Raw genomic sequence first — 12,265 nt, forward strand, 5'->3', positions numbered from 1 at the left:
GCATATTCATTGGGGAAATCCTGAAAACCCGACTGGATTGCGGCCCTCAAGGAGGGACTTTGAGATCCCTGGGCTAGAATGTACTGGGGAGGTATTACATTACTGATTTATATTCCGCCTCAACCTTGCAGTTCTGGGCGGATTACAAAAGAGACAACTGGACATTTCCAGGATAATTACAGAGAGAATTCTGGTCATTTCCAGGAGAAGTTACAAGAATAATGAAGCTGTATATTTCAAGAACTACAAGATGCTGTACAAATAGGAAATAGTGCAGATCCAGTATCACATCTTTGGGTGCTGAGGGGGGGAGGGGGGTCATGCTTTAATCCCTCCAGTGCTCATCCGGTTAATTCAGGCACCCTTTTTAGCATTTAGATGCTTTTAAAACAGGTCTAGCTGCAAACATCTAATAAAAGCCCTGGACCTTTTGTTAAAGGTTTGATTAGGCCGGAGGAGCGTCTAAATCCTAAGTACTCCCAAAACATGCCTCTAACACACCCCCTTAAAAGTTTGGGTGCACTGGAGACAAAACAACCAGAAAGACGTCTAGAAAATCTGTCTCAAGAAGGCCTGCTCGGACGTTTTGATTAGTAAAATGTCCAAGTGCTGGTTTATGCCGTCGTTTGGACGTCTGCCTTTTTTTTTTTTTTTTAAACGAGTCCCATTGTGTTTGGCATATATTTTCACTTTGATATGTTGTTTTGTATATTGCCCTTGTTAATGTAAGGGTTTTTATTCTTACTGTACATCACCTTGAACCTTTATCAGTATTCGTGCCATTAAGAAATTGCAGATTAGATGAGATTAGACACACTTCGTGGAGGTCATGTTTACAGATCTCAGCATGTACTTTGGAAGAAAGTCAGATGAGGGAGATATGACAGACATTTAAATAAAATATCTCTTGTAAAACTGAAAGGAAGCTGTTTAACAAGGGTTCATAGGAAGAAGATGAAAGAAGAAGTACACTTCTCCCTCATTATTCGCGGGGGATAGGGGCAGAGCCGGACCGCGAATGGCAAAAAAACCGCGAATATCTGGCTCTGACCCACCCCCGCCTCCCTTCTGCCTTCCCCTGGCATCCCGGCCTTACCTGGTGGTCTGGCTCTCAAGAGACCACGGGAACTCCCCACAGCCATTTCCTAATGGCTATTTGCACGGGGCAGGAGCGTAGGAAGATCGTTCCTACCCCGAAAACCAGCTAGACCACCAGGTAAGGCCAGGATGCTGGGGGGAAGACAAAAATATAGGGGGGGGGGTTCCCTCCTCCTCCCCCCCAAAAAATCACGATTATGTGAAATCACGAGTAGGGAAACCGCGAATGGGGAGGGGGAAGTGTAGATTTAGAAGTAATCTAAGGGAGGTGGATGTGTGGACTGTAGATGAATCCAAGAAGCACTGGGGATCTCCAAGAGCACAGAAGTTTCCAAGTTTATTATAAGATTTGATTAATCGCCTATTCCAGATTCTAAGCGATGTACAACTAAAAATTACAAAGTTAGGGGAAACAAACATGACTAACAAAGTTATAACAAAACATATTAAAATATCGTAAAATACATAACATAATATAACATGACTAAACATAACTAACAGGACTATTTTTACATATAAGATCAAACAATGGGAAAGTTGCAGGAAGAAATACAATTAAATATAAAAGAAACAATTAAGGTTAAAAATACATTGGGAAAAGGGGAAGAAATTTATTGTCATTTAAGGAAAGATTAAAAACATAAGGAATTCAGTTAATCACTGAAAGCTTCTTTAAAAAGGAATCCCTTAAGTTTGCTCTTAAATTTGTCAAGAATTCTTTCTTCTCTTAGGTAAATTGGCAGGGCATTCCAGGCTTGTGGAGCCGTAACTGAGAAAATAGAATGACGTCATGTACTAATAATTTTTAAAGAAGGAACAACCAACAGATGTTGTTCTGTTGACCGTAATATTCTCGAAGTAGTATAAGGAATTAAAACTTTATAAATAAATGCTGGGGTTTTGAATATTATGGATTTGAGAGTGAGCAAACATAATTTATACATTATTCGATAGGCAACTGGTAACCAATGTGCTTTCTCAAGTAAAGGAGTAATATGATCGAACTTCTTAGCTTTTTCGATAATTTTGATCGAGGCATTTTGTATGATTTGACTGGATAGGCAAAATGGTTTATCTGTCATCATTTTTCGATATCTGTAATATAAAAACTTTGAGCTCCAGAAGTCTCAGGAGCAAAGCCATGGTGAAAGGGAGGGGGTCCACTTTAGGTTCAGGCCTCCTCCAAAATTGCAGTACCTATTGCAGGGGCCACCTGTTGCCCTCTGCTATTAGTTCTCCTTTTCTGAACCTCACCGGCCAAAGTCCAGTACCAGGATCCAGTCTCTCTCCCGTCTCCCCCCTCACTCCTTCCAGATCCTCCAGAGTCCCGGCAGGTGACCGACAGAGGCAGTGAAACAAAATTCCTACGCCAGTCCTGTTGGGGTCTTTACTCCGTTGTGTCCCACTTCCTGTGATGTAACTTCCTGTGGGTAAATGCGACAGAGGAAGAGGCCTGATAGAACTGGCCCAGGAAATCAGTTTCAGTGCCTCTATCGGTCACTTGCCAGGTCTCTGAAGGACTGTGGGGTGGAGGGGGGGGGGGGGTCGAGAGATGCCAAACTGGCACAAGGCTGGAAGCAACAGCAGATCTTTGTCTGGTGGGGTTTGGGCATCCCATCCAGCAAAAGTCAGATTTTTAACATGTGGGGGATGGGGAGCAGTCAGGAAATACATAGCCTCCTCCAGTCCATCCTTGGATCCCCCTCCCCCCTCAGAAATGAAAAGCTGGTCACCTTTTCTGAATATTGGTGTTCCCAGCTGGTGTATTCAGATCCTGACCGGCAATGAAAACAGGTCTGTGGCAGAACTGTGCAGCCACATGGACACACTGAGTTGTCATCTTCTTCGGAAAACTTGTCTCATTCACAGTGAGCTGGAAATGAAACAGTGTCATTCATTACAGCTTACTTTCCACCAAACCATAAAAGGCCAAATCTGCTCCAACACTGGTTAGACCCTCCAACTCTACAACAGAAATGATGCAGGGACTTTGCTTTGGTAAGAGATAATGCATGCATTCACCTGAAAAGCAATGTTAAATCTCCTTTTAATAGCAACATTGCAGGAAGACTGACAACTTGGACCCCCCCTAAAATGAATTATTTCCCGGGCAGGTTGCACTACTTGTTTCTCTATGGGAGGTTGCTTCCAAGTTAGCATAGCGGAGGAAGAAAATATTTAAGGAGGACGAAAGCCCAGCCTTCATAAGCCCATCAGCAGTTAAAAATTATCTCTCTTCAGTGCTGTGTATTTCTTACTGTATTTTCATGATGTCAAGGAGACCGAGACACACCTAATATGTAATAAAAATGACACAGGCCCTGAGGCTCAGAGGGAGCAGCTCACAAGATGCATCACAGTCCCGGTTTCAGAAAGGAATGGTGAAGCCCAAGTGTAATCACACAAGAGAATCCTAAACATGTTGCATCTTAAACTGAAAGGGAAGATAATAAGAATAGTGTGGGGGAGGGGCAAAACGAGGATGGATTGAGGCATCCGGGTTTTACTCCCATTGCTTTCAGTGGAAGCAAAACCCAGGATCTGGGTGCCATTGTAGACAATACGATGAAACCTTACACCCAATGTGTGGCACCAGCCAAAAAAGCAAAAGATGCCAGGAATTATTTAAAAAAAAAGGGATGGTTAACAAGACTAAGAATGTTATAACGCGCCATGGTGTGACCTCACCTAGAGTATTACGTTCAGTTCTGGTCTCTTTATCTCAAGAAAGATATGGCGGCAGTCAAAAAGGTTCAAAGAAGAGCAACCAACATGATAAAGGGGATGGAACACCTCTCGTATGAGGAAAGGCTAAAAAGGTTTGGGTTCTTCAGCTTGGAAAAGAGATGGCTGAGGGGACAAATGATTGTAGTTTACAAAATCCTGAGTGGAGTAGAACGGGTACAAGTGGATCGATTTTTCACTCTGTCAAAAATGACAAAGACTAGGGGACACTCGAAGTTACAGGGAAATACTTTTAGAAAACCAATAGGAGTAAAATGTTTTCACTCAGAATAGTTAAGCTCTGGAACGCATTGCCAGAGGTTGTGGCAAGAGTGGATAGCGTAGCTGGTTTTAAGAGAGGTTTGGGCAAATTCCTGGAGGAAATGTCCATAGTCTGTTATTAAGACATGGGGGAAGCTCTGCTTGCCCTGGGTCGGTAGCATGAAATGTTGCTACTCTTTGGGTTTTGGCCAGGTACAAGTGACCTGGATTGGCCACCGTGAGAACGGGCTACTGGGCTTGGTGGACCATTGATCTGACCCGGTAAGTCTATTCTTTTGTTCTTACATGAGCCAAGAATAGGACAACCAAGCCTTTGTGACATCACTGATGAGGTTGGCTCTGATGCACTGTGGAATGAGGCATTATGACATCACAATCTCAGCTCTGGAATGTTGCTCTCATTGGGGTTACGGAATCTTGCTATTCAAGTTTCAAGTTTAATAAATTTTGATTATACGCAATATCCAGTACTTCAATGCGTATTACATAATTCTAATATACAATAGATACCGGGGATGACAAATACAAATAAGACATAGTTATACAGACTAATCATTTTGTTCTATTTATACAAACTGGAACAGTTAGGTAAGGGGTAGAAATACAATTTATACAATTTATAAAATAAAATAACATTTAAGGTTTGCACACAAGGGTAGGATCATTTAAGAAAAAATATAAAAAAAGAATTGATTGTAAAAGGACTAGATACAGCTTAAATTGGAATGTTCTATCTATGTATTAAATGCATCTTTGTAAAGAATGCTTTTCAAGGCGCGTTTGAATTTGTCTAAGGATGATTCATTGCGTAAAAAGATGGGTAAATTATTCCACTGTTGGGGTGCTTGTACTGAATAACCTTCAAGTTTTCTGTGAAACACTAAATAATCATCAAATTTGGCTAAAACACAAGAGAAAATATCCAACTGGATATACAGGAGTAATACTTAAGGATCTCAAGCGCTCACGGCCCGATGTATGTCACAAGCCAATAACCAAGAAGTGAGCTCTCATTGGTCCAGTATATTCTCCTATTTTCTCATTTTCTTCTTTTTCAAACTGTATTAAATTTAAAACTTAATTCTATATTAAGCCCATCTTATTTGCTTATTTGCATATTTGCATATGTACTTCTAGATATTATTGATGTGCTAATTTTTCCATCTATCACAAAGTGCTTTCTCATTCAGAATACAGTGGCGCCTCGCACAGCGAACGCTGCACACAACGAACTTCATGTCTTGATTCATACAACGAACTTCGTTTCACACAACGAAGTCGCCCGAGCTGCGTTACTCACTGCGCTTAACTGCCCTCTCTCACAGCCCTTCGCCTGGCTCCCTGTGCAGTGGCGGACCGTCGGCTCGCCTCCTTTTATGGAGGGGCCCGGCGCCTACTGCTGATGCGTTGGGGGGGGCGGAGCTACTCTCGCCGCTTCCCCGATGCTAGAAAAAAAAAAAGAAAAGTTAAGTCCCAGTTTTTGCCGCTGAGACTCTGCCCTCTCTCACTGTATACAGTCGTCCTTTTAAGATAAACTCAATATTTTTTATATATCATGGCTTCTAAAAAAAGCAGGAAGGTGATTTCTGTTGAAATGAAACGGGAAATAATTAGAAGGAGTGAATGTGGGGTAAATTTATCTTTTTTTATGTCATCTTAGCATATTATATGCTACAGAACGAATGATTTTTTTTAACATGTATTGTTATGGGAAAACGCGTTTCACATAACGAACTTTTCGCATAACAAACTTGCTCCTGGAACGAATTAAGTTCGTTGTGTGAGGCACCACTTATGAATTATGAAGTACTTAGCTTCATGACATGACAAGCTAAGTACTTCATAATTCATATATTCTGAATGAGAAAGCACTTTGTGATAGATGGAAAAATTAGCACATCAATAATATCTAGAAGTACATATGCAAATATGCAAATAAGCAAATAAGATGGGCTTAATATAGAATTAAGTTTTAAATTTAATACAGTTTGAAAAAGAAGAAAATGAGAAAATAGGAGAATATACTGGACCAATGATAGCTCACTTCTTGGTTATTGGCTTGTGACATACATCGGGCCTTTAGCTGTGAGCGCTTGAGATCCTTAAGTATTACTCCTGTATATCCAGTTGGATATTTTCTCTTGTGTTTTAGCCAAATTTGATGATTATTTAGTGTGCTTGTACTGAAAACATAGTTGCTCTTCTAGTCCCAATTATTTTCAAAGAGGGAATAGTTAATAGATTTTGTTGCGATGATCGTAGTGTCCTAAGTGAAGAGTAAGGTATTAATAGTCTATCCAGAAATAATGGTTCATGTGATTGTTGAATTTTAAATGTTAGTAATATAATTTTAAATGTTATTCTGTGTATAATGGGCAGCCAGTGTGCATCTTGTAGGAGTGGTGTAACATGGTCATATTTTTTTGAATTTGTTACAATTTTTATTGCTGTATTCTGTATTATCTGTAATCTTCTTATTTCTTTATGAGCTATTCGAGATGCTGGAATGTTGCTACTCTGAGTTTTGGCCAGGTACTAGGGACCTGGATTGGCCACCGTGAGAATGGGCTACAGGGCTTGATGGACCATTGGTCTGACCCAGTAAGTCTATTCTTGTGTTCGTATTTATTGTAATGACTCTCAGGACAGTTGACGATAGTTGGCATCTTTATGCGTGAGCTATATGAAGAATCAGCCACTTTATATAAGCTGTTCGAATATGGCATTTGTCCATCCGAGGTACTGATTATGCAAAGTATTTCACACCAGCATACGTCTGCTCAGAAAGTGACTGCAGCAGCAAATTCACTGCTAAAAATGTCTGCACTTCAGTATTGATTTCAAGCACTACTTCTTAAATAAAGTGCCTAGAGATATGGAAATAGCCTTAAATCCGATTGCGAGAAATTGGACTTTCACCCCCAGGGTTTGGGAGGTAAAGCTTGTGCACACACACTCTGGATACACTTTGAAAATGTGTCACAGAAATCTTTATTTATAGGACCCCGAGTTTGTTCCCCTCCCCCCCCCCCAGCCCAGGGAGGAAAATTACTCTCAGTTCAACTCAGCAGTTTGGTTCAATCAAACAAAATTCTTTACATCTCATAAGGATCACGGGAACTCCAAACACTCCTTAGGCCCATGAGCGCCAGGCTCTAAACCCTGGCTGCAACTGTCTATTCAGTATATACAATTTTGCTCACCTCAACCACACTGATGTTTAATGTCTCTCTCACTCTCCACTCCTTTCCAGGCTTAAGTTTCTTTCCAGGAAAGTTTCTCTCAATTATTGGAGGCTGTGTTGCTTCCCAGGGCATGCCCTGTGCCCATACCTAAGGTAACCTGCTCTTGCCAGAGATCTCTTGGGTCTAGGTCTCTCTCTTGGAAGTCACAATCCCAGGGACCTCCCCGAACTGATTCCACTCTCGGAAACAGATATACTGCTCCCTGCCCAAGTTCCACCCCTCTGAGTCAGCCAGGACCTGTTCTGGCCAGCTAGCGCCACCTCCTGGAGGATAGCCTGACTGCCAGGTCAATGAACCACCGCCCTCTGCTGCCCATTGATATATTTGCATCATTATTGAGCGAGACTCCCTGTCTCTCTCACACTGATGTAAAGGAATTGACAGAAGCAAGTGGCACCTTATAGGTAACTAATTTATTGAACCATGAAATATGGAGGACCAGAGTCCACTTTGTCAGATACATGAAGTTCTGGGGATGTATAAAAGTGGTTCTGGTGCTCCAAATCTCATGGTTCAATAAATTACTTAGATTATAAAGTGGCACCTGCCTCTGTTAATCTTAAAAATCAGTAACTTACAATGTGTTGCCTATATATTTTGGTTTTTTTAAGTATTTATATACCACTTATAGCCTAAGTCAAACTTTCCAGCCGTCTGGAAGGCACCCGGGAGTGCACGGACGTTGACACAATGATGTCATGGGCATGCATAATGTCATCGTGTCGACATCTGCGCATGCGTGGAGGCCCATCTGGCCGCAACCTGCTTTGGTGGAGGAATCCGGGAGGTGCGGGGAGAGGAGGAGAGACGCCAGCCTGGAGGAGAGTCATCTGCGCCGGCTGACTTCCTACATCGCTGTGAGAGGCATGTCCTGTACGCAGTCAGCTGGCATGGACGACGCTCGTCCTCGCCAGTGTGTCGCGGCACACCTGAAATCTTGAGACACAGTGGCCTAAGTGGTTTACATTCAGATACTCAAGTATTTTTCCCTATCTGTTCCAGTGGGCTCACACTATCTAATGTATCTGGGACAATGGGGGATTAAGTGACTTGCCCGAGGTCACAAGGAGCAGCATGGGATTTAAACCCACAACCTCAGGGTGCCGAGGCTTTAGTTCTAACCACTGTGCCACGCACAAAGCACAGTATGGGAAAAGTAAACAAAGTCGTGCAAGCCCTGCGTCAGAAAACATCAAACTTGGTATGAAAAAGCAGAAAATCCTTAGCTAGGAGGAAGATTATACATGAACGAAAATGGTAACTCCGACACTGAAATCAAGAAAGAGGATTTTATTATAAGACAACTTAATGCCAGCCTTTAACAGTAGATTCAGCATATGTCTGCATGGCCCCACCCAGGGCATAGGCCTGACAAAGGCATAGGGTAGGAGAAACTATTAATAAGGCAAAAACTATTATTACAGGGAAGCTTATACAGAGCTGACCTCTGCATGCAAGTTCAAAGTACAGCCAGCTCTCTGCAAATGCTCACAGAGACCATTATTCTTCCACTCAGCAGAGCAAACAGTAGCACCAAGGGAGCCTGGTCAAGATTCAATCAGCTAAAACTGATCGGCTGTACCTACCTGTACAGGAAGTGGCAATGTCATTACAGAGCAGGGAGTTCTGATCAACAATGTAATGTAATGTAATGTAATTTATTTCTTATATACCGCTACATCCGTTAGGTTCTAAGCGGTTTACAGAAAATATACATTAAGATTAGAAATAAGAAAGGTACTTGAAAAATTCCCTTACTGTCCCGAAGGCTCACAATCTAACTAAAGTACCTGGAGGGTAATAGAGAAGCTCTCGATAGTGGCGGCTGGTCTTGGTGCTGCTTAGGTGTAAAAGCAGTTGATCTCCTACTTCTGATAATATTTAAAAGCAAGCATATTGAGTTTTCCAACGGAATGCTGGGGGAAGAGCTTACTTGTTTGGCTGGATCAGGGCAAAGGGCTCTCGGTAGTGGTGGCTGATCCTGTTGCTGCTTAGGTGTAAAAAACAGTTGATCTTCCTAGTGGACTGCAGGGGGAGGTGGAGCTCACACTCTTGGCTGGATCGGGTCTGTGTGCTCTTGGTAGTTGCGGATAGTTCCGCTGCTGCTGAGGTGTAAAAGCAGTTGATTTCCCACTGTTGCTGATATTTAAGAGCAGGTAGATTGATCTCTCCAATGGACTGCAGAGGGAGGAGCTCACATGCCTGGCTGGATCGGGGCAAAGGGCTCTTGGTAGTGGTGGCTGGTCCTGCTGCTGCTTAGGTGTAAAAGCAGTTGATTTTCCTAGAGAACTGCAGGGAGGGTGGAGCTCATATTTTTGCAGGACCGGGACTGTGGGTTTTTGGTGGGTTGGTCCCGTTGCTGCTTAGGTGTAAAAGCAATTGATCTCCCACTGCTGCTGATATTTAAAAGCAGGCTGATTGTCCAGGGAGAGGAGCTCTGCACTCAAACTGCCATCCTCCTCGCCTCCAAGTTCCGGAAGCCCAACCCTTCAAGGCCCGGTTTTAAGAAGCTGATAAGGCAGAGAGGACCCTCCTATAGCACTTTCCGTCCTTTCTCATAACTCGCCATCAATACCCTGAGACACAGAAGCATCGACTGGCGGAGAACTGAAGGGGTTTGTCCTCAGAAGCTGGTTCTGGGGTGCTTTTTATAACCATGAGATACAGCATCACCCAAACGTGATGCCTATGTAGTTTGAAATCAAGTCCGATTCCCAAAGGAAACGTAAACAACTTTAAAAATATGCTCAATCGTCAACACACCAAATTTTAAGCTCGCTGGGAACACATCTGTCAGGGTCAAATGATGGACTAACTGTACTGGTGCCAGGAGTGTCATCGCCCATCTCTGGTACTAAGCAAATCGCTGCCCTCTCCCTCCTCTGAATCTAAGAACAGATCCTACAAGATGTCACAAGAAAAAAAAAAAATTGTCCAGTGATTTGCCGGAATACATATATTAGGCTTTCAAGGGAATTTCATAATTTCTTCTTTTTTTCTGCATAATAACTGTTTGGCGCCCTCAGCTGGTCAAAGTGAGCATTTCTCTGAAGATTTCCTCATTTAAAACGAGGAAAATCTTTTCCCTCAATTCCTTCCTTTGGAAAGATTTATTACAATTCAGCGGGAATATTTCAGGAAATTTCAGGATGTGTGGAAACCATTAACAAAATATTGTACGGATTAGTTAACATTGTTTCCCTTAAATTTATCAGTATAATAGTGAAGGGGGGGGGGAGATATTTTATTATTACATATTCTATAAGATAATGGAATTTATGGTAGGGAGGGGTGGGAAGGGGGGAGGGATAAGAGTTTATGTAATGTACCAATGATAGTTTTTAAGTGATGTATTTATTGTTAATGTGATTGAACATATATAACACTTATTGTAATTTTGAAAATGAATAAAGAATTATTAAAACAAGGAAAATGAAAATTCCAAAGGGAAAGAAATGGCAATATCCCTCCTCTCCCATTTTCCCTGACAAACTCCCATCAGTTCAAAATATTCTCTGTAACTAGTGAAATAAAAAAACAGGACTAGGTACAGAAGGATGAGGTGGGTGCAAGGGTTTAATGCACTCTGGGCAAACCTTCAGCCTTGCATCCATACCCCCAAATTAACTTCTGGAATCTAGACACACCAAGAGATTTAGAGATTTTGATAACATACATAATTTGACATATTTGTTATTAAACTTTGTATAGGTAGATTTACTTAGACACATTAGGGCTAGATTCACTTAGCAAACCGATCATGTACTAATCGGTTTGCGATCCGCCCGATTCACTGACCTCTCTGCCGATCCGATTCTGATCCGCGCATGCAAATGAGGGGAACGGCATGCAAAGTAGGCAGGGATGCAATTCACAACACAAATTTCACAATCTGACTGGGCTGGCCAAATCAACCCAAGAAGCGACTGCTGGGGACCAGTCGCAAGCGTCCTTTCCGACTCGCCATCTCCATTGCCGCCCAACTCTCTGCATGCCCTGCTCTCTACTGTCCCGAATCTCTCCTGCCTGCCGCCCTGCTCTCCCCCCACCCTTCCCCACATAGCGAGCCCGTGGTTTTATCCCGCAGGTTTACAGCGGGTTAAAACCACGGGCTCGCTGGGCTAAAAAGTAAAAAGGAGTTGTGGCTCGGACGGATCTTAGATGCATGCGTCGGGATCGCACATTAGCTATCTGTGCCGGCAGATGGGGGAGTTCCTGATCGCCCCCATTTGAATATTACTGGTTGAAGAATCCATCAGACCTACCCGGATCGGACACGGATCGGTCACGATCGGGCAGGTTAGTGAATCTAGCCCATAGGGGTAGATTCGAGAAAGTGCGCCAAAAATCTGCATGAAAAATATACTATAGCTGCTAAACGCCCATTCCATAATAGTAATTATGTGCAAAATTGCTTTTAAGAGTAGAACACAAGTTGGCAGGCTTGCACCAAACTTTAGGTGTGAGCACTTTATGCCGTGTCAAAGACTGGGGTAAACGATCTCGCCTATACTTGGCAGTTGTGCAAGCAAACACCCCCCCCCCCTCCATATTTGCGGGTTCAGAACTCGCGACTTCAGTTATTCGTGGTTTCCGTCTGGGTGACCCACCCCCGCCTCCCAGACCTCTTCACTTACTTGCTTTTTAAAACCTGGTCTAGAAGGGAAGCGGGGCAGGAGCGATCATCTTATGCTCCCGCCCCGTGCAGAACTGGGAACAAAGCTGACTGCCGCAGGCGCCCATGGTCTCGCAGGAACTCGCAGCCTGGATCTGAATGGGGCAGGGGCGTAGAAAGATCTCTCCTGCCCCCCTTCATCCCTAGACCACCAGGCTTTAAAAAGTAAGTACAATGGAGGCGGGGGTGGATCACCCAGACGGAAACCACGAATAACTGAAGTCATGAGTTTTGAACCCGC

Source organism: Geotrypetes seraphini, chromosome 19, assembly GCF_902459505.1.
Source record: "Geotrypetes seraphini chromosome 19, aGeoSer1.1, whole genome shotgun sequence".
Lineage (NCBI taxonomy): Eukaryota > Metazoa > Chordata > Amphibia > Gymnophiona > Dermophiidae > Geotrypetes > Geotrypetes seraphini.